This window comes from Macaca thibetana, chromosome 1 (assembly GCF_024542745.1).
Source record: "Macaca thibetana thibetana isolate TM-01 chromosome 1, ASM2454274v1, whole genome shotgun sequence".
NCBI lineage: Eukaryota > Metazoa > Chordata > Mammalia > Primates > Cercopithecidae > Macaca > Macaca thibetana.
In genome coordinates this window covers 187,037,213-187,065,148 of record NC_065578.1, presented here as the reverse complement: position 1 = coordinate 187,065,148, position 27,936 = coordinate 187,037,213, and the positions used below count along the sequence as shown (strand labels likewise).

Genomic DNA, 27,936 nt, shown 5'->3' with positions numbered 1-27,936 from the left:
ACTTGGGAGGCTGAGGTAGGAGAATTGCTTGAACCCAAGAGACCCAGGAGGCAGAGGCTGCAGTGAGCCGAGATCACGCCACTGCACTCCAGCCTGGGCAAGAGTGAAACTCGGTCTCAAAAAGAAAGAAAAGGAAAAAAACACAACACTGTCCTGTAATTGATGATGTAGGGAATGTGAAAGAGTTTCCTTCCAGGCTCGGCATGGTGGCTCACGCCTGTAATCCCAGCCCTTTGGGAGGCAGAGGTGGATGGATCACTCGAGATCAGGAGTTCTGGAACAGCCTGGCCAACATGGTAAAACCCCATCTCTACTAAAAATATAAAAAATTAGCCAGGCGTGGTGGTGCACACCTGCAATCCCAGCTACTTGGGAGGCTGAGACAGGAGAATGGCTTGAACCCAGGAGGTGGAGGTTGCAGTGAGCCGAGATCCTGCCATTGTACTCCAGCCTGGGCGACAGAGCGAGTTTCCTTCCAAGTTGCTTATTCTGAGGACTGCTGTGATTTGAATGTATCCCCCAAAACTCATGTTGAAATGTAATTGCCATTGTAACAGTGTTGCGAGTTGAGAGGGTCAAGAGGTGATTAGGTCATGAGGAGTACTGTTAGTTATTGCAGGAGAGTGCGTTTCTAATAACTGGATAAATTTGGCTCCCATCTTGCCTCTCTGTCTGTCATGCTGTCTTGGGCCTTTCACCATGAGGTGACCCTCCCCATATGCGGGCACTGTGCTCTTGGATTTCCCAGGCTCCAGAACTGTGAGAAATAAATGTATTTTCTTTATAAATTACCCAGTCTGTTGTATTCTGTTATAGCAGCAGAAAATGGGCTGAGACAGAAAGTAGTATGACCCCAACTGAGAAGTCTCCTGGGGGAAAAAAAAAATCATCGGTGCTTAGTATTATCTCTTTGCAATGTATTTTTTTATAAAATCTAAATTCATAAAAGGAAGCTGAGAGTATGTGATGCAATAGAATTTCCTTTTTGTACCAGATGAATGTACTGGCTGAATACATAAATGTAATGACTGAAAGTACACAGTCCTTATTAATTTCTACTGGCAAGATCTTCTGGGAAAGCAGAAGAAAAAAGAGGAAGCATGGCAAAACACACAACACACAAGAAGGAAGACAACTTAGGAGAAGTAACAAATAGGAGAAGAAAACAAGAAAAAATGAAAGTAAATGTAAAATGAAAACAAAACCCACATAGTTAAAAGAATACATGTTGTTAAATATAAACCACAAAAATGACCAGAGAAAATCCAGTCTTCTAGCAAAAGCACTGATAGTGTCTAATGGAGTTAAGATGGAATGGAATTACCAAGCGGATTGAACTTTCCAGGCATTATTTCTGAGGCGTCTTATCCAAATGTATTTTAGGAAGATAAGGGTGCTGCTTTCCATCTGCAGCTAGCTCTGCCCTTTGTAACAGGTTCCTGACTCACCTGCAGGGTTTACTACCTGCTTGCCCAGATTGCTGTCTCACCAAATATCTGAGTAAACAATAGTTTCCTGTTAAGTTTTGTTATTATGTTAATGTGGTTTTCCTGGTAAATTAGTGATGTAAAATAAACTAAAGATGGTATTAAAAAACTAAACTAGGCCTGGCACAGTGGCTCACACCTGTAATGCCAGCACTTTGGGAGGCCAAGGTGGGTGGATCATGAGGTCAGGAGTTCGAGACCACCCTGACCAACATAGTGAAACTCCGTCTCTACTAAAATTACAAAAATTAGCCAGGAATGGTGGTGCGCACCTGTAGTCCCAGCTACTCGGGAGGCTGAGGCAGGAGAATCCCTTGAACCCGGGAGGCAGAGGTAGTGGTGAGCTGAGATTGTACCACTGCACTGCATCCTGGGCAACAGAGCGAGACTCCATCTCAAAAAAAAAGCTAACCAGAGGGCCAGGCGCAGTGGCTCATGTCTGTAATAACAGCACTTTGGGAGGCTGAGGTGGGAGGACTGCTTGAGGTCAGGAGTTCAAGATCAGCCTGGGCAACATAGCGAGACTCCATCTCTATAAAAAAAAAAAAAGTTAAAAATTAGCTGAGTGTGGTGATGCGTGACTTTAGTCCTGGCTTCTCAGGAGTTGAAATGAGACAATTACTTGAGCCCAGGAATTGAAGGCTACAGTGAGCTGTGATCACACCACTACACTCAGGTGTGGGTGACAGAAAATTTAAAAAAAAAAAAGCCCAAGATTAGGAAAACCAACATTGATTGGAAAAATATTTAATAGTTTTATATATGGTGAATGAATACATATTTTTTGAAGGTACAGGAAGGTTTAGACCCACATAAAGATCATAAGCCAAAACAAAATTAGGTCTAATGAATTCTATAAGAACACATCAATTGGTGTCATTATGAGGTGGTATTAAAGGGCAGAAGGGGAAAAAAACACCTCACATTGAAACATAGCGGATAATGTTACAAGTCTTTTGCTCCGTAGATTTGACCACCTGTGTTTGTAATGTAGTATAAAGTGATCTGGAAAAGTGGATATAGTTGGAATCAAGAAATGTTTAAAACAGTACATTGTCCATTATTTGCATCAAGACTCCTTCCTAGATGGTGAGTGATATTTTTCTGCCTAATGCCTTGAGTAGTGGGTAAATAATAGCGCTTCTAATACCCACTCCTATCACTCCTGAAGTTATTTTTATACTATGCAATATTAACTTAATGTAAGTTCATAGTCAAGACAGAACAAAATCATGAAATGATGAGATATAGTATCAGTACTATGTGGAAAAGGAGGAAAGGGTCCAGTGTTTCTGAGGCCCAAAGAGGTTCTGAACTAACTTGAGTTCACAGCAGGAGTCCTCTACTGTTACACGTTGTGGATCTGTTATCTGAAATGCTTGGGACCAGAAGTGTTTGAGATTTTTCTGGATTTTCGAAAATTTACATTACACGTACCAGCTGAGCATCCCAAATCCAAACATCTGAAATCCAAAATGCTCCAATAAGCATTTCCTTTAAGTGTCATGTCAGTACTCAAAAATGTTGGATGTTCTGATTTGTTATGCCCAACCTATGGTAATTTATGGGTGTGATTATGTACGGTAATGCTAAAAAGATTGAGTGTTCTTTACATAAGCAACTTGGAAATTTCATGATAAGAAATTCAACTGGTGGCAAAGAGAAATTATGTATACAAGTTTGGTTTAGGGACAAATCATGGTTATCGAAGAGAAGGAATGAGCTTGAATGTGATTAATAGTTCTCAGATGGCCTTCCATCCCAATCCCCCTGGACTCATGCCCAAGTTCTCAGGAGAGAAGCCTGCAACAAAAGAATTACACCACTGAATTACATAAGAAACAGAATGCTAAAGTACCACTAAATTGTGAACTTGTATAAACAACCCTGAAGAATGGATGGTATTTTGATACAATAACTTTGATTAGATGTGTATAGCAACCTTGGAGAAAAGTTAGTTTTCGGGGCATATTTTTAACCTTTAAGGGTGATGTGAAGTAAAGCAAGCTTTGCTCTGACAATAACTCCTCTTATTCTCTGAATCAGTGTGGTAATTCTTATTTTCCTAATTTGCTTTATTCGGGTACAGCAGGTATGTCTTTTATCACACTGTAAGTCGTCCCTCACACAGAGACCTGAGCATCTACCATTAAACCAGTTCATCAACTATATTTGCATTTATCACTTTGTTGTGAGATAGTAGAAACTGGTATTTCACCTTCAGTTTGGAAAAAAATAGGTCGAAGCAATAAAGCTGATGGCCAAAATCTTGGTGCTACACCCCATGTTCAACAACTGAGGGTTGCCTTGCTGAATCTGGGTCATCTCTGTTTGACATCACTCTAAATGATTCAAGAGCACATCTTGGTTTCCAATCCATTGAACCACTGTCACAGTAAAAATTGATTCTCATGCACCATTCCTCATTCTTTCTTTGCTGTGTACCACTCTCAAACAGTTGGTTTGTACCAAGATATAACTAGATCTGAAGAAATTATAAGCTGAGTTCAGTATTGGCATCCTCTGCAGTGTCAGCCACAGTGTATTACCTTTTGTTGTTGCCATAACAAATTACTACACATTTAAGAGAAACCTCAAGAGTAACCAAATCTGCTGATAACTTGAAATTGGACTACTAGCCTTGAGAACTGTGGGAAAATAAATTTCTGGTGTTTAAACCACCTAGTCTGTGGTATGTTGTTATGGCAGCCTAGCAAATTAATACAGGTATCCAAGAGCCATTTTTAACAGTAGCTATTAACCTTTGAATAGAGATTTTATTCAACAAAACTCTAAAATTACATGTCCGTTTGTTTTACTAATGTAAAAGGTATCTTTCTCAGAAAGACACACACAGAACTTGGTGGGACTTTCTTGAGAACAATATTGAGTCACAGTTTATTTCCATTTTTTCCTCATGAGAAGAAAATGCATAATCAATTAATGTCATGGTGAGAGTTATGGAGAATTTGGCTAAATGTCCTCAAATAATCAGTAAGAAAAAGATGGACATGTTTATCAACATTAAGAACAATAAGAATTAAACCCCCACATGTCAAAGACAAAGGCCAGCATAAAAAGTTAAACCAAGCCAGGTGCAGTGGTGCACATCTTTAGTCCCAGGTACTCAGGAGACTGAGGCAGGGAGATCCCTTGAGTCCAGGAGTTCGAGTCCAACCTGGGCAGCATAGCATAGTGGGACCCTGTCTCAGAAAAAAAAAAAAGCAAATGATAAACTGTATGTAAAATGTTGCAGTAAATAAGAAAGACAAACCCTAGGCTCTATATAGTGCACACTGATTGTGTTTTGGCCCCCATCATCCATTTGCCTAACTTCTGGTAACATTTGAGGATCTGTGCTCTTTCTTATTTTTCTGTCCATGTGGTTCTCAACAGAGCCCAAAACTCCAGGAAGTGTAGCATGTAATCCAGGTTTAAACCAGTGAATCACATTCACAATGCCTTCCTCAGAGATTGGTTCAAGGATGGGCAAATGATTCAAGAAAGAGGAGCTTATGTTTTGTTTTTGATTTGTTGTTGTTGTTGTTGTTGCTTTTCTCATTGGATCTGAAGCATAAGAGATCTTCAGATTGCGATTGAAACTGTTTCCACCATCTTGGTACCATCTTGCTACCATGTGGAACCCATGAATGAGACCAACAGAGGAAAGCAGAGTTAAGAAGTGGAGAGGACTGGGTGCAGTGGCTCACATCTGTAACCCCAGCCCTTTGGGAAGCCTAGGTAGGCGGATCACCTGAGGTCAGGAGTTCAAGACCAGCCTTGCCAACATGGTGAAACCCCATCTCTACTAAAAATACAAAAATTAGCTGGGCCCCATCTCTATTAAAAATACAAAAAATAGCCAGTAAAAAGTAAAAAAATTAGTCCCAGCTACTTGGGAGGCTGAGGCAGGAGGATTGCTTGAACCCAGGAGGCGGAGGTTGCAGTGAGCCAAGACTATGCCACTGCACTCCAGCCTGGGCAACAGAGTGGGACTCTGTCTCAAACGAAAGAGAGAAAGAGAAGGAAGGAAGGAAAGAAAGAGAGAGAAAGAAAGAGGGAGGGAGAGAGGGAAATGAAATTCTGACCACATCATTTCAGCCTTAAATCCAGCCATGTCTGATCTTAGCGCTATCCCAAAATATAAAGTTACGTAGGCAATAAATTCCTTAACTGCTGTCCTTGCACTTACTATTGTAATTGTCAGTATCTTTCAGTTAGACTCAGATTCTTGATTTTGATGACTATGTCTTTACTGGTTTATTCCCAGCATCCGGTAAAAGTACCTGGTATATAAAGGGAAGGGTTATTGTATTTTTACTGAATAGATTTGAATTAATATACTCTCATGTTTTACAAGTGCCTTAAAAACTAATCCAACTTTCTATGTAATTTTGACTTTTCTTTACAACATTATGAAGATATTTTTTAGTCTAGGGTGAATGCGTGACTCACTAAGAACTCACTAGTATTCTCTTAATATCATGACTCCATATTTTTAGTGGGTGACACCATTTGATGCACTTCCAAACACCCCCATAGCAACTGATGTTTCAAAAATATACTCAAAAGACATATTTTCATCTGTGTCAGATCACATACTGTATATCATCTTGGATCAGAAGCCCCAGTAACAATCTGCTATGGAGATCCTTGTTTGCCTTCTTCTTACTTAGGAGTCAGCACAGTCTCCAGATTGATGTTTGTTCATTCTTTTATTCTTTCATGTATTCAGTCAATATATCCTTAATCTATTGCTGCATAACAAACATTCATGAGCTTAGAGGCTTAAACAACATTCACTTATTTAGTTCATGACTCCACACTTGGGCAATTTCTCTTGAGCTCAGATGGGAAATCCTTTAGGTCTCACTGGGACTCCCTTCTGTGTCTGTAATCTGCTGCTGGATTGACTGGAGGTTAATGGGTCTGCAAGGACCTCAGCTGCAACAGCAGCAATCTGCTCCATGTGGTGTCTCATCATTTAATCTTGACTATTAACTTAAGGTTAATCATAAAACCTGAAACCCTTAGGTTTGGGATATCACAGGGTAGGCAATAGCAAGATAAATTATTAGGGAGACTGTGGAATAAAAGTCAAATCCAGACTTAATAAGGAGAGACTTTATTCAAAAGAATGATTGCTGTCGGGGGAGAAAATTATAGTGGGAAAAATGCTTTGACCACAGGTCTACAAGTGACTTGAGATTTAGGCAAAAAGAGTTTTTCTTTTATAAGGAGTAAACAAAGCTAGAAAGAACCAGGTGTGGGGAAGTGAGGCAAATGGGTGATGTGATCAGATAGATCAGAGACTATTTTTAACTGGAGGCCAGTTTATTCTCAGGAGGATCTGTATACTCTTTCAGGATAATGGTGGGGCAAAATTTAGGGGTCTGGAGGAAGGAGAGAGCTTAACCAAAATTTTGTTAAGGGGCATTTTGTTCCAATTGATCAAAATTTTCTTCTTTCTGTACAGAGGCTAGTGTTGCCTCATGGTCTGTATCTCCTGGTCGTCAGAAAACATTATTCAGAGTGTTACAGCCCTTTTAAAATTTGTCTAGCAAGTTTAGAAAATGATTCAAGGAGACTGACACTTAAACAATGCTCAGAAATGAGAAGGTATGGCTGGCTTGGCTTTTATGCTGAAACTTTCACTATAGGCCTGGGAATTATGACAGCTGGAGTCTGAATAGATGCCTATCAGTTTTTCCAAGGCTTCCTTTCAAATACAAGGAATTTGTTAACATTACTTACTTTTTGCCTGAAGCCACACTTTCCACTTTTTTTTTTAATGTTCAGTTTTTAGGGGTTTCTTTTTTGTCTTTTTAAGACAGAGTCTTGATATGTTGCTCAGGCTAGAGTGCAGTACAGTGCCTATTCACAGATGCAATCATAGTGCAACACATACAGCTTTGAACTCCTGCACTCAAGCGTCCTCCTGCCTTAGCCTCCCCAGTAGCTGAAACTATAGGCATGCACCACTCGGCCTGGCTCTTTCTGCTTCTAAAAAACTTTTCTTGAAAGCAAAGTGTCCAAAAACTTGTTCACCTTCTGGTTTCAGCTCTGAAGTGTAAAGAGCTTGGAAGGCATCACTCTTGTCTTTACAAGAAGTAAAAAGCTATTTTGGCAGTCTACTACATTCAACAAATACAGTTGACCCTTGAACAACACCGGTTTCAGCTGCAAGAGTCCACTTGTACATGGATTGTTTTCAACCAAACGTGTTTGGAAAATACATTATTCACCAGATATGAAACCCAGGTACACAAGGGTTGAATTTTCCTATGTATGGGCTCTGTAGGGTGGACTGCAGGACTTGAGCGTTTGTAGATTTTGGTATATGCTTGGCTTCGGGAACCAGTCCCCCTGTGATATGGATAGGCTTTGTGTCCCCACCTAAATCTCATCTTGAATTGTAATCCCCAGGTGCTGAGGAAGGGTCCTGGTGGGAGGTGATTGGTCATGGGGGTGGTTTCCCCCATGCTGTTCTTGTGATACTGAGGGAGTTCTCAAGAGAGCTGATGGTTTTATAAGCTGCAGTTTCCCGTGGGCTTCTTTCTCTCTCTTGCCGCCTTGTGAAGAAAGTGCCTGCTTCCCCTTCCAACATGATTCTAAGTTTCTTGAGGTCTCCCCAGCCATGCTGAACTGTTAGTCAATTAAACCTCTTTTGTTTATAAATTACACAGTCTAAGGTAGTATCTTTATAGTAATGTGAAAATGGACTAATACATCCCAAGAATACCATGGAGCAATTATGTATTTATGTAACAACCATATAACAATTCTGTATGCCCTGCACTATCTCATGTCCTGGGGATGAATAGTAAAGAGAATTGTTTTCATCCTCAAGAAGAGTTCATTCTAGTTGGAGAAACAAACACGGTATATATTTATAGGAGCTCTTTAAATATTAGGGAAATTGGCTCTTTGTGAATTGCAGATAGTTTTTCCTGCTCTATAGAGAGCGTGCTTGTTACTGATTTTAATGCAAATGTTTCTATATTTTTTTCTTTATACTGTCTATATGCCTTTTGTTGTAGGTTTCAAACTAAAGCTGTCTGTTTCCAAGCTATAGTATTTTCTATCAAGAATAAGAGGTGCATATTGCCAATGGCTGTTTTGCTTATAATTTATCATATTTTTTAATCTGTTGATTTAGTCAATTACATCTTTTTTCTCCTAAAATAAACTCCACCTGGTCATCATCATAATTTTTTAAGTGTACTACTCATTCACTTTTCTTATATTTTAAGATATTTACATCTGTGTTTACAAGTGAGGTTGGTTATACCTTTCCATTCTTATGCTGTTTCTGTCTGGTTTGGATATCAAGCTTATATTAGCCTTGTAAAATGAGTTGAGTAACTTTCCTTTCCTCTGCTCTTCTCTGAAAGTTTATGTGAGAAAGATATTATCTTTTTTTGATACTTTGGAAGAGCTATTCAGTTTCTTTCTTTCTCCAGTTTATTTTGGTATTTAATGTATTCTTTCTAGAAAACAATTTATTGTATCTAAATTTTAAAATTTATTGACATCAACTTGCCTTTTCTTTTTTTTTCTTTTTTTTTTTTTTTTTTGAGACACAGTCTTGCTCTGTTACCCAGATTGGAGTGCAGTGGCACAATTGCTGCTCACTGCAACCTCTGCCTCCTGAGTTCAAGTGATTCTCGTGTCTCAACCTCCCGAGTAGCTGGGACTACAGGTGTGCACCACCACACCCAGATAATTTTTGTATTTTTAGTAAACAGGGGGTTTCACCATGTTTAGGCATGTTTAGAAATGTTTCACCGTTTCGCCTCCCAAAGAGCTGAGATTACAGGTATGAGCCACCACCCCTGGCCTGCTTATGGTTTTTAAAACCTCTACTGATTGATTCTACATTTTATGCTGTTTTCTCTTCCACTTCGCATATATAATTTTATTATTTGTGCATTCTTCCTTCTTTTTTCCCTTTGTTGGTCTTGCTATATATTTATATGTTTAATTAGATGCCATTTCCTATTAGCCGTAAGTGTGGTAGTGGGGTTTTTCTTTTACATTTTTAAATAAAGAATTAACATTTACATTGTTTGGGTTTATTCTGTTATTCTTCTGAAACTGTCACTTAGCTTGTTTATTTTCATTCTTTTGTTTGTTTTTTATTTTCTTTTCAGAAGAAAAGAAAATAGGATCTCACTCTGTCGCTCAGGTTTCAGTGCAGTGGCGGGATCACAGCTCACTGCAGCCTAAACCTCCTGGGCCCAAACAGTCATCCCGCCTCAGCCTCCAGAGTAGCTAGAATGATCAGAGGCATTTGAACCAGAGCAACTCCATCTTGAATAGGGGCTTAGTACAATAAGGCTAAGTCCTATTGAACTGCATTCCCAAGAGGTTAAGACATTCTTAGTCACAGGATGAGACAGAATGTCAGGACAAGATACAGGCCATAAACGACTTTGCTGATAAAACAGGTTGCAGTAAGGAAGCCTGCCCAAACTCACCAAAACCAAGATGGCAACAAGAGTGACCTTTGATCATCCTTATGGTTAATTACACGCTAGCTATAATGCATTAGCATGCTAAGAGACACTCCCACCAGTGCCATGACAAATGCCCTGACAATGTCAGAAAGTTATCCTAGATGGTCTAAAAGGGGGAGGAACCCTAAGTTCTGGGCATTGCCTACGCCTTTCCCAGAAAATTCATGAATAATCCGCCCTTTGTTTAGTATATAATCAAGAAATAACCACAAAAATGGGCAACCAGCAGCTCATGCCACTGTTCTGCCTATAGAGTAGCCATTCTTTTATTCCTTTGATTTATGTATTTATTTATTTTATTTTATTTTGAGACAGTTTCATTCTATTGCCCAGGCTGGAGTACAATGGTGTGATCTTGGCTCATGGCAACCTCCGCCTCCCAGGTTCAAGCAATTCTCCTGCCTCAGCCTCCCAAGTAGCTGGGATTACAGGCATGTGCCACCACACCTGGCTAATTTTTGTATTTTTGGTAGAGATGGGGTTTTACCATGTTGGTCAGGCTGGTCTTGAACTCCTGGCCTCAGGTAATCCACCTGCCTTGGCCTCCCAAAGCGTTTTTTTTTTGTTTTGTTTTGTTTTGTTTTAACATAAGAAAAGCACAGATATATTGAAATGGAGTACACTGCACAGAGTCGGATTGGCTCGAGCAAGCAGCTCAATAGCCTATTCCTTTACTTTCTTAATAAACTTGCTTTCACTTTATGAACTCACCCTGAATTCCTTCTTGCATGAGATCCAAGAACCCTCTCTGGGGGTTTAGATCAGGATGCCTTTCTGGTAACAGAACTACAGGCACACACCACTACGCCTGGCTAGTTTTTGGTGTGTTTTTTGTAGAGACAGGGTTTTGCCACATTGTCCAAGCTGGTCTCAAACTCCTGAGCTCAAGTGGTCCACCCACCTCCAATTTTTTAATCTATGAATTCTTTATTCTTAATTTTCTACATTTGTTTATCTGTGAATGTATTTAATCCTGGTCAGTATGCTCTTGCAATTTGTGGATGCACATTTTTTTTTAATTCAGCTATTCTTTAAATTACACTCCTCCATCATTGCCCCAGTTCTTCTAGAATTCCTCTATATATTCTCTATTTCTCATGAGTTCCTTTTTCAGATGTTTCGTTTCTTTATTTTTCTAAGCCATATTTCAGGTAATTGTCTTAACACTTTTGCAGTTTACTAATTCTTAGATTTTATTTAGTGTAGCACTATTATTTCTGTTGTGTTTTAATCACAATGGCTATATTTTACATTTCCAGATTTTTAAATAATTTGTTTTTTTAAATCTTCCTGCTCTTGGATTGATATCCACCTTTTTCTTGTTGTTATTTCATTATTTCCTTGTTCTTGCTTTTTGTATACTATATCTTTCCTTTACTCCTTGAAGATTTTAAGCATTCTCATATCATACTTATTTTCAGAAAATTATTTTGTTATTCATTTCTAGATAGAATTTTTTGGTATTAGAGCTGATTACCTATTTTATGATTAATTTATTTTTACTAATTTAAAACTGGTTTGTAAGTACTTTTTAAAAAAAGGTTTTATTGAGTAAAAATTGACATACAATAAACTACCCATATTTAGTGTTTAGTGAGTTTTAACGTGTATATACCTGCAAAACCATTGCCACAATCAAGATAGTGGACATACCTAATCACCTACAGAAATATCCTTGTAAGTGCAGCTTGAGGAGCAGGCTTTTCTGCTTTGTGTTTGTCTTGCTTTTCTTATCCCCATGTTTACGTTCTTATATTTTGCAGATTTCTTGTGACTTTTATCCAGTTTACCCAGGTCCCCAATTTGAAAAGAGTCTTACATTAACCAATGGATAAGACTCATATCCTGCCAGGAGAACAATGGTTTACCTCATTTCTCCTAATCTAAGAAGCTACCAGATGTGAACTATAAGCCCTGGACATAGGCTAAAACCCTTTTAAATCTTAAGTGTATAAGAAGCAAGCCTCTTCTTAATATTCAGTTTTACACCGTAAGCCTGACTTTGGTGCCTGCCACTAGTTCAATAAAACTCCACTTGCCTCACAGAAATTGTACTCTTATAATCTACGTGGTTTCTGATTCTATACCCAGATCGGTAGCTTCAGATAGGCAACTGTTCAAGTCATCTGTTCAAGTCAAGAAAATGCTTTTCTTATGTTTTAGCTGAGCTAAGTCCTTTACATTCGTATGCACTTTTTCATTGCCATGTGTTTGCAAGGACGGCAAAAGGAGCTTCGCCATTTGAATCTTGCAGCTCACAGGCTCATTCTTGACCAAAAGATCTCCAAACAGTTCTTAATCACTGGGAAGAGTAGTTTGAGTGTCAGAGTAATTGGATACTCTTTCTCTCTACAGTTCAGTTCTCCTATATTCATACCCTTTCAAACTGAAACTTGTACGTAAATAATTCACTATTGGCTGGGTACAGTGGCTTATGCCTGTAATTCCAGCACTTTGAGAGGCCAAGGCTAGAGGATCACTTGAGCTCAGGAATTCAGGAGCAGCCTGGGCAACATAGTGAGACCCCTGTCTCTACAAAAAATTTAAAGATTAGCCAGACATGGTGGCACGTGCCTGTAATCCCAGCTACTCAGGAGGCTGAGGTAGCCAGGATTGCTTGAGCCCAGGAGTTTGAGGCAGTAAGCTATGATTGTACCACTGCACTCCAGCCTGTGCAACAGAGTGAGACCCTGTCTCCTGTCAAAAAAAAAAAGAAAAAAAATTTCAGCCTTCAGTTTCCACAAACTTACTTCAGTTTTCAGAGTTCAGGGATCATGCTACCCTAGAGAAACTCTTCAATGAATATCAAATGTGTAACAAGTGTTACATTTTGTTTAGTTGGAATAAATCTCAGAAAGGCCTATCTTCTCGGGGTGGATGACCATTATTAAGCCAGGGAGGAGGGTTAAACCTCAATCTGGTAAAAAAAAATAAAAAATAAAAAGCCATGCATATGAATGAAGATATAATTATTTCATATTTTCCAAAGGAAAATGGCAGGAAGGCCAACTTGTTTCAACTTACAGGAAGGTAACTAAAGAATTTTTTATTGTTAGGAGGGAATAATTTTAAAATGTGGACATCCTGATTGCGGTAGGCAGAAGAAAGAATGAACTGAAATGTTCTATTAATATCAAAGGAACATGTGTGAGTGTCTGTGGTACTGCTATGCCAATGACTACTAACTTAGAAAGTAAAGGATATTGTGTGAGTTAAGAATGTCAAATAAAGGCCAGGCACAGTAGCTCACACCTATAATCCCAGCACTTTGGGAGACAGAGGCAGGCCGATCACCTGAGGTCAGGAGTTTGAGACCAGCCTGGCCAACATGGCAAAACCCTGTCTCTACCAAAAAATACAAAAATTACCCAGGCATAGTGGTGCACGCTTGTAATCCCAGCTACTTGGGAGGCTGAGGCAGGAGAATTGCTTGAACTCAGACGGCAGAGGTTGCAGTGAGCCAAGATCACACCACTGCACTCCAGTCTGGGTGACAGAGTGGGACCCTGTCTCAATAAACAAACAAACAAACAAAACCCCAAAACAGAAAAACAAAAGAAAAAGAATGTCAAATAAAAATTATAGGAGACCATTGTTTTGGACTAAGCTTCTATACTAGGCCCCAACAGATCAGACTAAAAATCAAAACAGAGTCACCCATGCTAAAGTTCAACATCACTACACCTCAATGAAATTGCTATCTGACCTTCCAAGAAATCAGGAGAGCAAGATAACAGCTAATTTCCTAAGTAGGCCAGTTTATATCTTTAATCAATATGATAATGACATTCTCTCTGCTTTTTTTTCCCCCAAAAAATTGTTTTGTCACACTGTCCTTGCCTTACAAGAAAAAGTAACTTCAAAAAGTAACTAAGCTGGACACTGTGGCATGTGACTGTAGCTCCAGCTACTGGGGAGGCTGAGGCAGGATTGCTTAAACTAAGAGTTTGAGCCTGTGAGTAGCCACTGTACTCCAGCTTGGGCAACGTAGCGAGATCCTGTCTCTAGAGAAAAAAAGGTAAATAACACATGTGTTGTTCTTTACTTCTGCTTTCTTCAGCCCTTCTCTGTCTATAAAACAACCTCTTCTGCTCAGTTCACTGGAAGACTTTCCAATGGAAATGAAATGTTGCCTGATTCTAGAATTACAAATAGAGCTAATTAAGATCTCTAAACTAAATTTGTTGTAATTTTGTCTTTGACAAGAACAATCCAGGCCTTGGTCCCAGTGCACTGAGAATACTGGGGCCCTATAGTTCTTGAGAGGACCTCAGGCTGCTGCCTTGCACCCACTTCACCAACCACTCAACTCCCAGAGCAAGGGTATCACTCAGAGAGAAGCTTGCTGTTGTCCCCAGCACCAATCAGAAATTTGGCCTGGGGAGAGAGGAAAGCCATAAAACAGATAGCGTCTAATCTCTTCCCAAGGAAATTGACTTCATTTGTAAAGCAGCTAGAGAAGTTCAAGGCTAAAAGCATAAACAGTGGAGGTGTTGTGAAAAACAATTAGAAAGGGATTGGGAATAAAACAGCCAGGAGGAGTCTTTTTTGGGGTCAGAAAAATTACACTATCCTAAAAAACCATTACTTTAAAGGAGCCACATTTGACTGGATTAGTTTGTAGAGTAATTTATGCCCCCCGGATGTTGTTGAAAGCAATAGAGCAATCAGACAGCAATTAGTGGAATTTAACAGCTGGATGTGGTCAAAGAGAGAAAAAGCAAGCAACTGTCATCCCAGGGTCGTGGTTGGGCATACCTAGAGCTGTACCTCCCTAAGGAGCAAGATCAGAGTTTTAACAGTGTGTGTGTGTCTATGTGTGTGTATGTCTGAGTGTGTTGCTGTGTGGGTGCACGTGCATGTATGTGTGGTGGGGAAGCACAGATTTCACTGAAATAATCCAAATAATCATTACACACAAAAAAAATCAAATAATGACAAGTCCCAGAAAAGAAGGTGGGGCAGTATAACCATTGCTAAAATATATTATCTAAAATTTCTGTTTTCCAACAAAAAATTGTTAGAGTAGATAGCTAGGCAGACATGAACAGGGAAAAAGAGGGCCCTCCACCCTTGGGAATGTCAAGTGACCATCAGGTGATGGTAGGGAACTTGTTAAACTGTCTATTGAAAATAATATTTGGTCACACCCACTACCAGGGAAAGGCAGTCTCCCAATAGATTTAAAAAACCTGAAGCTAGTCAGCAGCAGCTTCCTGATGAGCTCAGGATTGGGCAAGTGGGCTCATGCATGTGCACTAAAAGGCAAAATGGTGGAGTTTAACTGGTATATGACCTTCCTCTAGGAACACTCAACTAGTAAGAGAAAAACATGTCAAATGAGTATGCACACAACTTCAGTAAACACACTGCGCATGCAGCCCTTCTCAAATGCTGGGAGGCCACTGCACAGGTGGACAGCCCACCTCAAGGGAAAAATCAGAGGAGAAGAAATGCAAACTCTGAAACCATGCCAAAGTATAAAACTCCAAGTCAAGGGCTGAATAGTGCACTTGGATCTCTCAATCTGCCTGCTTGGCCCTCTTCCAAGTGTACTTTACTTCCTTTCATTCCTGCTCCCACTTTTTTTTTTTTTTTTTTTGAGACAGAGTATCTGTCGCCCAGGCTGGAGTGCAGTGGCATAATCTTGGCTCATTGCAACCTCCACCTCCCAGGGTCAGGCAATTCTCCTGCCTCAGCCTCCCAAGTAGTTGAGATTACAGATGCGTGCCACCATGCCCAGCTAATTTTGTGTCTTTAGTAGCCATGGGGTTTCACCATGTTGGCCAGGCTGGTGTTGAACTCCTAACCTCAAGTGATCTGCGCACCTCAGCCTCCCAAAGTGTTGGGATTACAGGTGTGAGCTACCATGCCTGGCTCTGCAAACTTTTTAAAAAACCTTTAGTCCTGCTCAAAACTTGCCTCAATCCCTCACTCTGCCTTATGCCCCTCAGTCGAATTCTTTCCTCCAAGGAGGCAAAAATTGAGCTGCTGCAGACCCATATGGATTTGCCACTGTTAACAAAATTATGAGGAATGCAAAGAAAAACAGGAAATTCTAGTTCATACATACAACAAATACTGCCCATAAGAGCAACTAGATGTCAGATTTAACAGAAAAATACTTCAAACTAGCCATTATAAATATGTTCATAGAACTAAAGGAAAATATGATTAAAGATGTAAAGGCAGATAGGCCAGGTGTGGTGGCTCATGCCTGTAATCCTAACACTTTGGGAGGTAAAGGTGGGTGGATCACTTGAGGTCAGGAATTCCAGACCAGTCTGACTAACATGGTAAGACCCCCATCTCTACTAAAAATACAAAAATTAACCAGGTGTGGTGACAGGCACCTGTAATCCCAGCTACTCAGGAGGCTGAGGCACAAGAATCACTTGAACCTGGGAGACAGAGGTTGCAGTTGAGCTGAGATTGAGCCCACTGCACTCCAGCCTGGGTAGAGTCAGACTCTGTCTTGAATTTAAAAAAGGAAAGGAAGATATAACAATGTTACATGAAGTAGAGAATAACAATAAAGAAATAGGAACTATAAAGAACCAAACGGAAATATTGGAGTTGAAAAGTAAAGTAATTGAAATAAAAAAATTCCCTGGAAGTCTTTTCTGGCTGCTTAAGAAGAAAAATAAAAGTCACGGCAGGAACTCAAGATTATCTGGCAGAATAAAGAATTAGTGAACTTGAAGATACAGTAAGTCCTCACTTAACATTGTCAATAGGTTCTTGGGAACTGCAACTTTAAGCAAACAATGCACAGCAGGTCTTCCAATAACATTGTTTTCTTCAACATCATTTCATTATCACATTGATGAGAAAAAAATTGGTTTTGTTGTGTGTCATTTTGTAAATCAATTGATAAACTTCCTCTAAGTACTGTCAAAGATAAATTTCAGGTAACAATTTATTCCATAAAATAGGCTAAGTGCTCTCATGTGTACAGCAGAAGAGTTTGGCTTTATGGACATTAAGAGGGCTGAAGAAAGCAGAAACAAGTAACAGATAGTGGATTGGCCTTTTCAAAGTTACTTTCTTTTTAGGGAAGGGCTAGGTGGTCAGAACAAGAGAAAGATGGCTGATTGGTTAACATCAAGTTAATTGGGTAATTCTTTATTGTAGGATTAAAACAGAGGGAACTTCATTATCATACTGACTAAAGATTAAAACTGGCCTGTTTGGGAAATTAGGCTCTCTCTCTCTCTCCTGATATCTCTGATACCAACAAGAGCAGCTCAGTTTCAGTTCAGTGATCACTGACTTCGTTGTGATTTTTTACTCTACTTTGTTGGGGCCTAGTGAAGGAGTTTAGTCCAGAACAATAGCTTCCTGTAATTTTTGTTTAACAGTACTCATTAGCTCTATCCAACAAATTTTGATATATTTTTATCATTATGTAGATTCAAATATTTATTAATTTTTCTTATGATTTCTTCTTTGCTTAGTTACTAGAAGTTTGTTAATTTCCAAATATTTGAGGCTTTAAAAAATCTTCAATAGTTATTAATATCTAATTTAATTTTGGTTCTTAGAGAACATACTCTGGAAAATGTCAGACTTTTATAATATATTGGGACTTGTTTTGTGTTCCAGCATAAGGTCCATCTTGGGAAATGGTCTGTGTGCACAAGAAAGAATGTGAATTCTGCAGTTGTTGGGTAAATTGTTTTATAAAGCTCAGTTAGGTTAGGGTGGTTGATAATTTTTTTAAGATCTTCTATATCCTTACTGATTTTTATCTAATTATTAAAAAGAAAATTAACATTCCCACTTCTTTTTATTTTTACTTTTGTTTATTTTTTTTAGATACAGTGTCTCACTCTGTCACCCAGACCGGAGTGCAGTGGCATGATCATGACTCACTGCAGTCTCGCTCTTCTGGGCTCAAGGATCCTACTGCCTTAGACTCTCAAGTAGCTAGGACTACAGGCATGTGCCACCTGCCATATCTGGCTAATTTTTAAAATTTTTATTTTTGTAGAAATGGAGTCTTGCTATGTTACCCAGGCCAGTCTTGAACTCCTGGCCTCAAGTGATCCTCCCAATCAGTCTTCAAAGTGCTGGAATTACAGGAGTGAGCCACTGCGTCCAGCCAATATCTCTACTTTTGATTGTGAATTTGTCTACTCGTCTCTTTAGTTCAGTCAGCTTTTGCTTCATCAATTTTTTAGCTCAGTTATTAAGCTACCTACATTTTAGGATTTTAGCCTTCTTCATGGATTGATCCATTTATTAAAATATCTCCATCTTTATTTTTCTTGTCTTGAGGTCCATTAAGCCTAATATTAATAAAACTTTCAGCTTTCTTTTGCACACCATTTACATGATATATCTTTTTCATCTTTTTCTTTTTAACCTATCTGTATCTTCTTACATTTAATGAAATTATTGATATGTTTGGACTGAAGTCTATCATTTTTGTTACTTGTTTTCAATTTGCCAAATTCATTATTTTGTTTTTTTTTCCCCTTTTTTCCTGACTTCTCTTGGCTAATAGAATATTATTTTATCTGGAAGAAGAGGAATCGGAAAGAAAAGGAGTCAGGAATGGATCTTACTCAGAAGGCTGACTAGACACAGCCAGGTGGAAGAGCTCCCACTGCGGGACCAAATTGACTGGAATGCCCCTAACAGATCTTCAGAGGGAAGAAACCAATAGTAGACAGAGAGAAGACACAGAAGCTGGGCTGAAGATAGTGAAAGCTGGGAATGTGGTACGGGGCTACTGCACACCAGTTTTTGTTCCTGGCCCACAATGGCTCTGGGGGATCAGGTGAGTTGAATTGGCAAGGAACAACCCACTGTTGCCATGGGCCTCTGGAACCCCTGTAAGAGAAGACCCCTTCACCATCATGGACATTTGAGTTGGCAGGGAGAACCGCTTAGAGAAGGGGTAGGGGCAGCAAGCCATTGATGTGGAGCCCAGAGGGTGTACTGCAGGAGTGTCTGTAGTGGAGCATGGCCGGGGATGGCCATCCTAGGCTCGACTTGCTCCCGTAGAAGACTTTAGCCCTATGGGAACTGTCAGACATGACTCCGCAAGGTGGTCTTCCCCATCAGGTGAGGCCGGTCCGACCTGAGCACCCCTTGGTCTGCTGGCCTCTCTAGGAGGCCCAGCATGGTAACACCTGCTTGCAGAGCAGTCTCTAGTGCCCTGGGGGCCCACACCATTGCTTCTGTGCCCGGAAAACCATGCCTGACTGGAAGCTCCAGCTGGGCAGCCCCTATGGCCACAAACCAGCCCACCTACTCCCTCCCCATACTGCAGCATCCCCCAGGCCCATGGCAACTCCCCACATCACTTTGCTGGCAATGTCTGCAGAGGCAGATTTTGCTTTCCTTGACCATCAGTGTGCAGAAGTGCAGTCCATCCTCCCATTCCCACCAACCGCCATTGCAGACAGAGCCTTGGCAAGCGCAGAATCAGCCAGCCCTTCCCCCACCAATGCCCACCCTTGTGCTAACACTATGAGAGAACAGCAGATCCTCTGCAACACTGAGTGATCCCTCCTGTTTGCAGGGCACAGAGAAGGCAACCAGACCTGCATTTGCCAGCATCTTGCCCCTGAGCTAACACCACCACCAGTGCAGCTGCACACACAGTTGCCAGCAGGTCCCCCAACACCTACCAACTCCCCCAGGTGCATTGCCTCTGCCACTGTGGTGATCACCTGCAGGAAAGCAGGCACCCTGGCACCCACTAGCACTCTATTGCAGCTGCTGTACCTTGTCTCCTATGCCACCCATAGCGCAGTGGATTCCTAACCTCAAGGGCCAGAGAACAAAGTTGGGAACCAGTACAAGTCCCCCAGAATAGAGCATGCATTCCAGAAGTTGGAAACTGAGCATTGGCCTTCTACAGTTTCCCAGAAATAAAACCAGTCAGCTGAATCTACCTTATACCACAATCAAACCCTCAATATTATCAAATAGGATAAAAGGAAAAAATATCCCCAAATCAGCAACCTCAAAGATTGAAGGTAGATAGGCCCACAAAGATGAAAAAGAATCAGTGCGAGAACCCTGAAAACTCAAAAAGCCGGAGTGCCTTCTTTCCTCCAAACAACTGTATTGCTTCTCCAGCAAGGGTTCTGAAGTGGGCTGAGATGGCTGAAATGACAGACAGAATTCAGAATATGGATAAGAACAAAGATCACTGAGTTATAGAAGTACACTGAAACCCAATCCAAGTGATATGGTTTGGATATGTGTCCTCACCCAAATCTCATGTCAAATTGTAATCCCCAGTGTTGTAGGAGAGGCCTGGTGGGAGGTGATTGGATCACGGGGGTGGATTTCCCCCACGCTGTTCTCATGATAGTGAGTTCTCATGAGATCTGGTTGATTAACAGTGTGTAGCACCTCCCTCTTCTCTCTTTTTCCTGCTCCAGCCATGTAAGGTGTGCCTGCTTCCCCTTCACCTTCTGCTATGATGGGAGTTTCCTGAGGCCTCCCCAGCCATGCTTCCTGTACAGTCTGTGGAACCATGAGCCAATTAAACCTCTTTTCCTTATAAATTACCCAGTCTCAGATATGTCTTTTTTTTTTTTTTCCTCCCCCAGCATTACTGCTGACTTATTACAAATCCCTAAGAGGAATTTACTTTTTTCTTTTCAACATGTTCTACAGCTTCCTTGGCTCTTTTTGCCTTTATGCCAAAGAGCTGGGCAGTGGCACAGGCCATGAGGAGACGAGCGAAGGCTTTGAAATTCTTCTCCTCAGTGATGACTAGGGCTTTCTCCTTCTTGTAGACATTCTAGATGGGCATGACCGGTCCTGTCAGCTGGATGGCCAATATCAGTTCTTCAACAGAACTGTCTCCCTTCTTGGGGTCCAAGGGCTTCCTGGAGAAGAGGATGAGTTTGGAATGGTACTCCTTCAGCCGCTGCACGTTGCCCTGCAGAGACTCAGTGGACTTGTTCTGCCTCCTCCAGTCAATAGAGATGCCAGTGGTCTGGGCCACCTTCTTGTGAATGCCTGCCACCTTGAGCTCCTCCAAGCTGAAGTGCAGCTGGTGCACACCTTGGTGTGATACTGTACAGTGTGGCACTACACGATGGGCCAGATGGGTCCTGACTTGGGGTATGGGGCAATGCGGCATGCTTTTCCTTGCTGGGCCTCGCATCTGCGGATCTATGGGCCAGCTGGTTGAACCACTTGGCCACACATCGGTGGCAGTCCTTGTGGAAGTGGGACTTCGAGATCATGCCATTACGGCTGGGCACCATGGCTGCCTATGGCCCACCTGTGCAGGAAAACAACTGATCAGAAAGCCAGTCTGAGGTATTTCTTTTTTTTTTTTTTAAATTATACTTTTAAGTTCTGGGGTACATGTGCAGCACTTGCAGGTTTGTTACATAGGTATACACGTGCCATGGTGGTTTGCTGCACCCATCAACCTGTCATCCACATTAAGTATTTCTCCTAATGCCATCCCTTCCCTAGCGTCCCACCCCCCAATAGGCCCTGGTGTGTGATGTCCCCTTCCCTGTATCCATGTGTTCTCAGTATTCAACTCCCAGTTATGACTGAGAACATCTGGTGTTTGGTTTTCTGTTCTTGTGATAGTTTGCTGAGAATGATGGTTTCCAGCGTCATTCATGTCCCTGCAAAGGACATGAATTCATCCTTTTTTATGGCTGCATAGTATTCCATGGTGTATATGTGCCACATTTTCTTAATCCAGTCTGTCACTGATGGACATTTGGGTTGATTCCAAGTCCTTGCTGTTGTGAATAGTGCCACAATAACCATACATGTGCATGTGTCTTTATAGTAGAATGATTTATAATCCTTTGGGTATATACCCAGTAATGGGATGGCTGGGTCAAATGGTATTTCTGGTTCTAGACCTTGAGAAATTGCCTCACTGTCTTCCACAATGGTTGAACTAATTTACACTCCCACCAACAGTGTAAAAGTGTTCCTATTTCTCCACATCCTCTCCAGCATTTGTTGTTTCCCGACATTTTAGTGATCACCATTCTAACTGATGTGAGATGGTATCTCATTGCAGTTTTGATTTGCGTTTCTTTGATGACCAGTGATGATGAGCATTTTTTCATATGTCTGTTGGCTGCATAAATGTCTTCTTTTGAGAAGTGTCTGTTCATATCCTTTGCCTACTTTTTGATGGGGTTGTTTTTTACTTGTAAATTTGTTTGTAAATTTGTTTAAGTTCTTTGTAGATTCTGTATATTAGCCCTTTGTCAGATGGATAGATTGCAAAAATTTTCTCCCATTCTGTAGGTTGCCTGTTGTCTCTGATGATAGTTTCTTTGCTGTGAAGAAGCCCTTTAGTTTAATTAGATTCCATTTGTCTATTTTGGCTTTTGTTGCCATTGCTTTTGGTGTTTTCATCATGAAGTCTTTGCCCATGCCTCTGTCCTGAATGGCATTGCCCTAGGTTTTCTTCTAGGGTTTTTATGGTTTTAGGACTTACATTTAAGTCTTTAATCCATCTAGAGTTAATTTTTGTATAAGGTGTAAGGAAGGGATCCAGTTTCAGCTTTCTACATATGGCTGGCCAGTTTTCCCAGCACCATTTATTAAATAGGGAATCCTTTCCCCATTTCTTGTTTTTGTCAGGTTTTCAAAAGATCAGTTGGTTGTAGCTGTGTGGTGCTATTTCTGAGGCATCTGTTCTGTTCCATTGGTCTATATATCTCTTTTGGTACCAGTACCATGCTGTTTTGGTTACTGTAGCCTTGTAGTATAGTTTGAAGTCAGGTAGTGTGATGCCTTCAGTTTTGTTCTTTTTCCTTAGGCTTGCCTTGGCTGTACAAGCTCTTTTAAAGTAGTTCATTGAAGTTTAAAGTAGTTCATTGATTTTCTCTATTGTTTTCCCATTTTTAATTTTATTAATTTTTGCTCTTTTATTATTTCTTTTACTCTGCTTGCTTTAAATCACTCTCCTTACTCTAGTCTCCTGAAGTGGAAGCTTAGGTTATTGATTCTGGATCTTTCTTCTTTTCTAATATATGCATTAATACTATAAATTTCCTTCTAAGCACTGTTTTTGCAGTATACTAAGAATTTTAATAAGGTGCATTTTAAGTTCCATTTAATTAAAATATTTTAAATTTTTTCTTGATAATTCTTCTTTGATCTCTGTGTTACTTGATCTCCAAGTATTTGGGGATCATCCAGTTATCTTTCTAATATTGACTTACAGTTTAATTTCAATGTGGTTTGAGAATAGACTTTGCATGATTTCTATTCTTTTATATTTGTTAAGGTGTGTTTTATGGCCAAGATTGTTTTCTATTTTAGTCAATGTTACATGTAAACTTGAGAAGACTATGCATTTTTCTGTTTTGGGGTAGATTATTCTATGAATGTCAATTAGATCAAGTTGATAAATAGTGCTTTCAGGTTAGTTATATCTTTACTGATTTTCTGTCTGCTTGATCTGTCAATCATCAAAAGAGATGTATTGAAGTTTACAGCTATGATAGTGTATTTGTCTATTTCTCTTTTTACATCTATCCACTTTTACTTCATATTTTTTGATGCTGTGTTGTACATTTGTATATGTTTAGGATGATGTCTTCTTGGAAAATTATCCTCTTTATTATTATGTAATGTCTGTCTTTATCCATGATAATTTTTCTTGTTCTGTGCTTTGTCCAAAATTAATGTAGCTACTCCAGCTTTTTTTTGTTTTTTTAGTAACTGCTGGCATGGTATACTCTTCTCCATCCTTTTATGTTTACCTGACTCTTTAAATTTAATATCTTGTAGACCACATATGATTGAGCCTTGTTTATTTATCCACTCTGATAGTCTCTATCTTCAACCGGTGTATTTATATAATTCACACAAGTGATTATTGATATAGTTGAATTAATTACCTTTCCTGTGTTTAAGTTTTCTATTTGTCGCATTTGTTTTTAAATTCTTACCTTTTCTGGTTCTGCTTTCTCTAGTTCTGGTTGACTATTTTATATTATTCCATTTTATCTCTTAGCATATCAAATATACTTCTTTTTACTTTTTTTAGTGGTGGCCCTAGAATTTGAAATTTTAATTTTTTTAGTGGTGGCCCTAGAATTTGAAAATTACCATTATTAGGTAATCTAAGTCCATTTTGAATAATACTATGCCACTTCAAATATAGTGCAGGCACGTTATAACAATACAATAGTTTCTCCTTATTCATGGGGGCTACATTTCAAGACCCCCAGCAGATACCTGAAACTGCAGATAGTACTGAATCCTATATATACCATGTTATTTTCTATGCAAGCATACCTATGATAACATTTTATTTATAAAGTAGGCAAAGTAATAGATTAATAACTATAGCTAGCAATAAAATAGAGCAATTATAACAATATACTATTATAAAAGTTAGATGAATGTGGTCTCTTTCTTTTTCACAAAATACCTTATTGTATTTTTTTTTTTTTTTTTTTGAGACGGAGTCTCGCTCTGTCGCCCAGGCTGAAGTGCAGTGGCCAGATCTCAGCTCACTGCAAGCTCCGCCTCCCGGGTTTACGCCATTCTCCTGCCTCAGCCTCCCAAGTAGCTGGGACTACAGGCACACGCCACCTCGTCCGGTTAGTTTTTTTGTATTTTTTTAGTAGAGACGGGGTTTCACCGTGTTAGCCAGGATGGTCTCAATCTCCTGACCTCATGATTCACCCGTCTCAGCCTCCCAAAGTGCTGGGATTACAGGCTTGAGCCACCGCGCCCGGCCACCTTATTGTATTTTACTCATGCTTCTTCTTTTTAACATCTTTTTTTTTTTTTTATTTAATCTTTAAGTTCTAGGGCACATGTGCACAGTGTGCAGGTTTGTTACATATGTATACATGTGCCATGTTGGTGTGCTGCACCCATTAACTCGTCATTTACATTAGGTATATCTCCTAATGCTATCCCTCCTGCCTCCCCTCTCCCCACAATAGGCCCTGGTGTGTGATGTTCCCTGCCCTGTGTCCAAGCGATCTCATTGTTCAATTCCCACCTATGAGTGAGAATATACGATGCTTGGTTGTCTGTTCTTGCAATAGTTTGCTGAGAATGATGGTTTCCAGCTGCATTCATGTCCCTACAAAGGACACGAACTCATCCTTTTTTGTGACTGTATAGTATTCCATGGTGTATATGTGCCACATTTTCTGAATCCAGTCTGTCACTGATGGACATTTGGGTTGATTCCAAGTCTTTGCTGTTGTGAATAGTGCTGCAATAAACATACATGTGCATGTGTCTTTGTAGCAGCATGATTTATAATCCTTTGTATATACCCAGTAATGGGATGGCTGGGTCATATGGTATTTCTAGTTCTAGATCCTTGAGAAATCACCACACTGTTTTCCACAGTGGTTGAACTAGTTTACAGTTCCCCCAACAGTGTAAAAGTGTTCCTATTTCTCCACATCCTCTCCAGCACCTGTTGTTTCCTGACTTTTTAATGATTGCCATTCTAACTGGTGTGAGATGGTATCTCATTGTGGTTTTGATTTGCATTTCTCTGATGGCGAGTGATGATGAGCATTTTTTCATGTGTCTGTTGGCTGTATAAATGTCTTCTTTTGAGAAATGTCTGTTCATATCCTTTGCCCACTTTTTGATGGGGTTGTTTGTTTTGTTCTTGTAAATTTGTTTGAGTTCTTTGTAGATTCTGGATATTAACCCTTTGTCAGATGAGTAGATTGCAAAAATTTTCTCCCATTCTATAGGTTGCCTGTTGACTCTGATGGTAGTTTCTTTCGCTGTGCAGAAGCTCTTTAGTGTAATTAGATCCCATTTGTCAATTTTGGCTTTTGTTGCCATTGCTTTTAGTGTTTTCATCATGAAGTCCTTGCCCATGCCTATGTCCTGAATGGTATTACCTAGGTTTTCTACTAGGGTTTTTATGGTTTTAGGTCTAACATTTAAGTCTCTAATCCATCTTGAATTAATTTTCATATAAGGAGTAAGGAAAGGGTCCAGTTTTAGCTTTCTACTTAGGGCTAGCCAATTTTCCCAGCACCATTTATTAAATAGGGAATCCTTTCCCTATTTCTTGTTTTTGTCAGATTTGTCAAAGATCAGATGGCTGTAGATGTGTGGTATTATTTTTGGGGGCTCTGCTCTGTTCCATTGGTCTATATCTCTATTTTGGTACCAGTACCATGCTGTTTTGGTTACTGTAGCCTTGTAGTATAGTTTGAAGTCAGGCAGCCTGATGCCTCCAGCTATGTTCTTTTGGCTTAGGATTGTCTTGGCAATGAGGACTCTTTTTTTGGTTCCATATGAACTTTAAAGCAGTTTTTTCCAATTCTGTGAAGAAAGTCATTGGTAGCTTAATGGGGATGGCATTGAATCTATAAATTACCTTGGGTAGTGTGGCCATTTTCACAATATTGATTTTTCCTATCCATGAGCATGGTATGTTCTTCCATTTGTTTGTGTCCTCTTTTATTTCACTGAGCAGTGGTTTGTAGTTCTCCTTGAAGAGGTCCTTCACATCCCTTGTAAGTTGGATTCCTAGGTATTTTATTCTCTTTGAAACAATTGTGAATGGGAGTTCATTCATGATTTGGCTCTCTGTTTGTCTGTTATTTTTAATAACAGAATGCTTGTGATTTTTGCACATTAATTTTGTATCCTGAGACTTTGCTGAAGTTGCTTGTCAGCTTAGGAGATTTTGGTATGAGACGATGGGGTTTTCTAAATACATAGTCATGTCATCTGCAAAAGGGATAATTTGACTTCTTCTTTTCCTAATTGAATACCTTTAATTTCTTTCTCCTGCCTGATTGCCCTAGCCAGAACTTCCAACACTATGTTGAATAGGAGTGGTGAGAGAGGGCATCCCTGTCCAGAGGGCATCCCTGTCTTGTGCCAGTTTTCAAACAGAATGCTTCCAGTTTTTGCCCATTCAGTATATTGACTGTGGGTTTGTCATAAATAGCTCTTATTATTTTGAGATAAGTTCCATCAATACCAAATTTATTGAGATTTTTTAGCATGAAGGGCTGTTGAATTTTGTCAAAGGCCTTTTCTGCATCTATTGAGATAATCATGTGGTTTTTATCTTTGGTTCTGTTTATATGCTGGATTATGTTTATTGATTTGCGTATGCTGAACCAGCCTTGCATCCCAGGGATGAAGCCCACTTGATCATGGTGGATAAGCTTTTTGATGTGCTGCTGGATTTGGTTTGCCAGTATTTTACTGAGGATTTTTGCATTGATGTTCATCAGGGATATTGGTCTAAAATTCTCTTTTTTTGTTGTGTCTCTGCCAGGCTTTGGTATCAGGATGATGTTGGCCTCATAAAATGAGTTAGAGAGGATTCCCTCTTTTTCTATTGATTGGAATAGTTTCAGAAGGAATGGTACCAGATCGTCCTCATACCTCTGGTAGAATTCAGCTGTGAATCCGTCTGGTCCTGGACTTTTTTTGTTGGTAGGCTATTAATTATTGCCTCAATTTCAGAGCCTGCTATTGGTCTATTCAGGGATTCAACTTCTTCCTGGTGTAGTATTGGGAGAGTATATGTGCCCAGGAATTTATCCATTTCTTCTAAGTTTTCTAGTTTATTTGTGTAGAGGTGTTTGTAGTATTGTCTGATGGTAGTTTATATTTCTGTGGGGTCGGTGGTGATATCCCCTTTATCATTTTTTATTGTGTCGATTTGATTCTTCTCTCTTTTCTTCTTTATTAGTCTTGCTAGCAGTCTATCAATTTTGTTGATCTTTTAAAAAAACCAGCTCCTGGATTCTCTGATTTTTTGAAGGGATTTTTGTGTCTCTATCTCCTTTGGTTCTGCTCTGATCTTAGTTATTTCTTGCCTTCTGCTAGCTTTTGAATGTGTTTGCTCTTGTTTCTCTAGTTCTTTTAATTGTGATGTTAGAGTGTCAATTTTAGATCTTTCCTGCTTTCTCTTGTGGGCATTTAGTGCTATAAATTTCCCTCTACAC

General features: G+C 39.8%; 1 non-coding gene and 1 pseudogene across 1 annotated transcript; one reads left to right on the top strand and one right to left on the bottom strand.

The window, feature by feature from the left end:
* Positions 1-7,017: 7,017 nt before the first annotated feature.
* On the top strand, positions 7,018-7,079 carry LOC126945050 (U7 small nuclear RNA). The gene has a single exon (XR_007722280.1). It is a non-coding gene; the product is annotated as a U7 small nuclear RNA (small nuclear RNA).
* A 13,527-nt stretch (positions 7,080-20,606) lies between these two features.
* On the bottom strand, positions 20,607-21,295 carry LOC126956849 (60S ribosomal protein L13-like; annotated as a pseudogene).
* Positions 21,296-27,936: the final 6,641 nt, after the last annotated feature.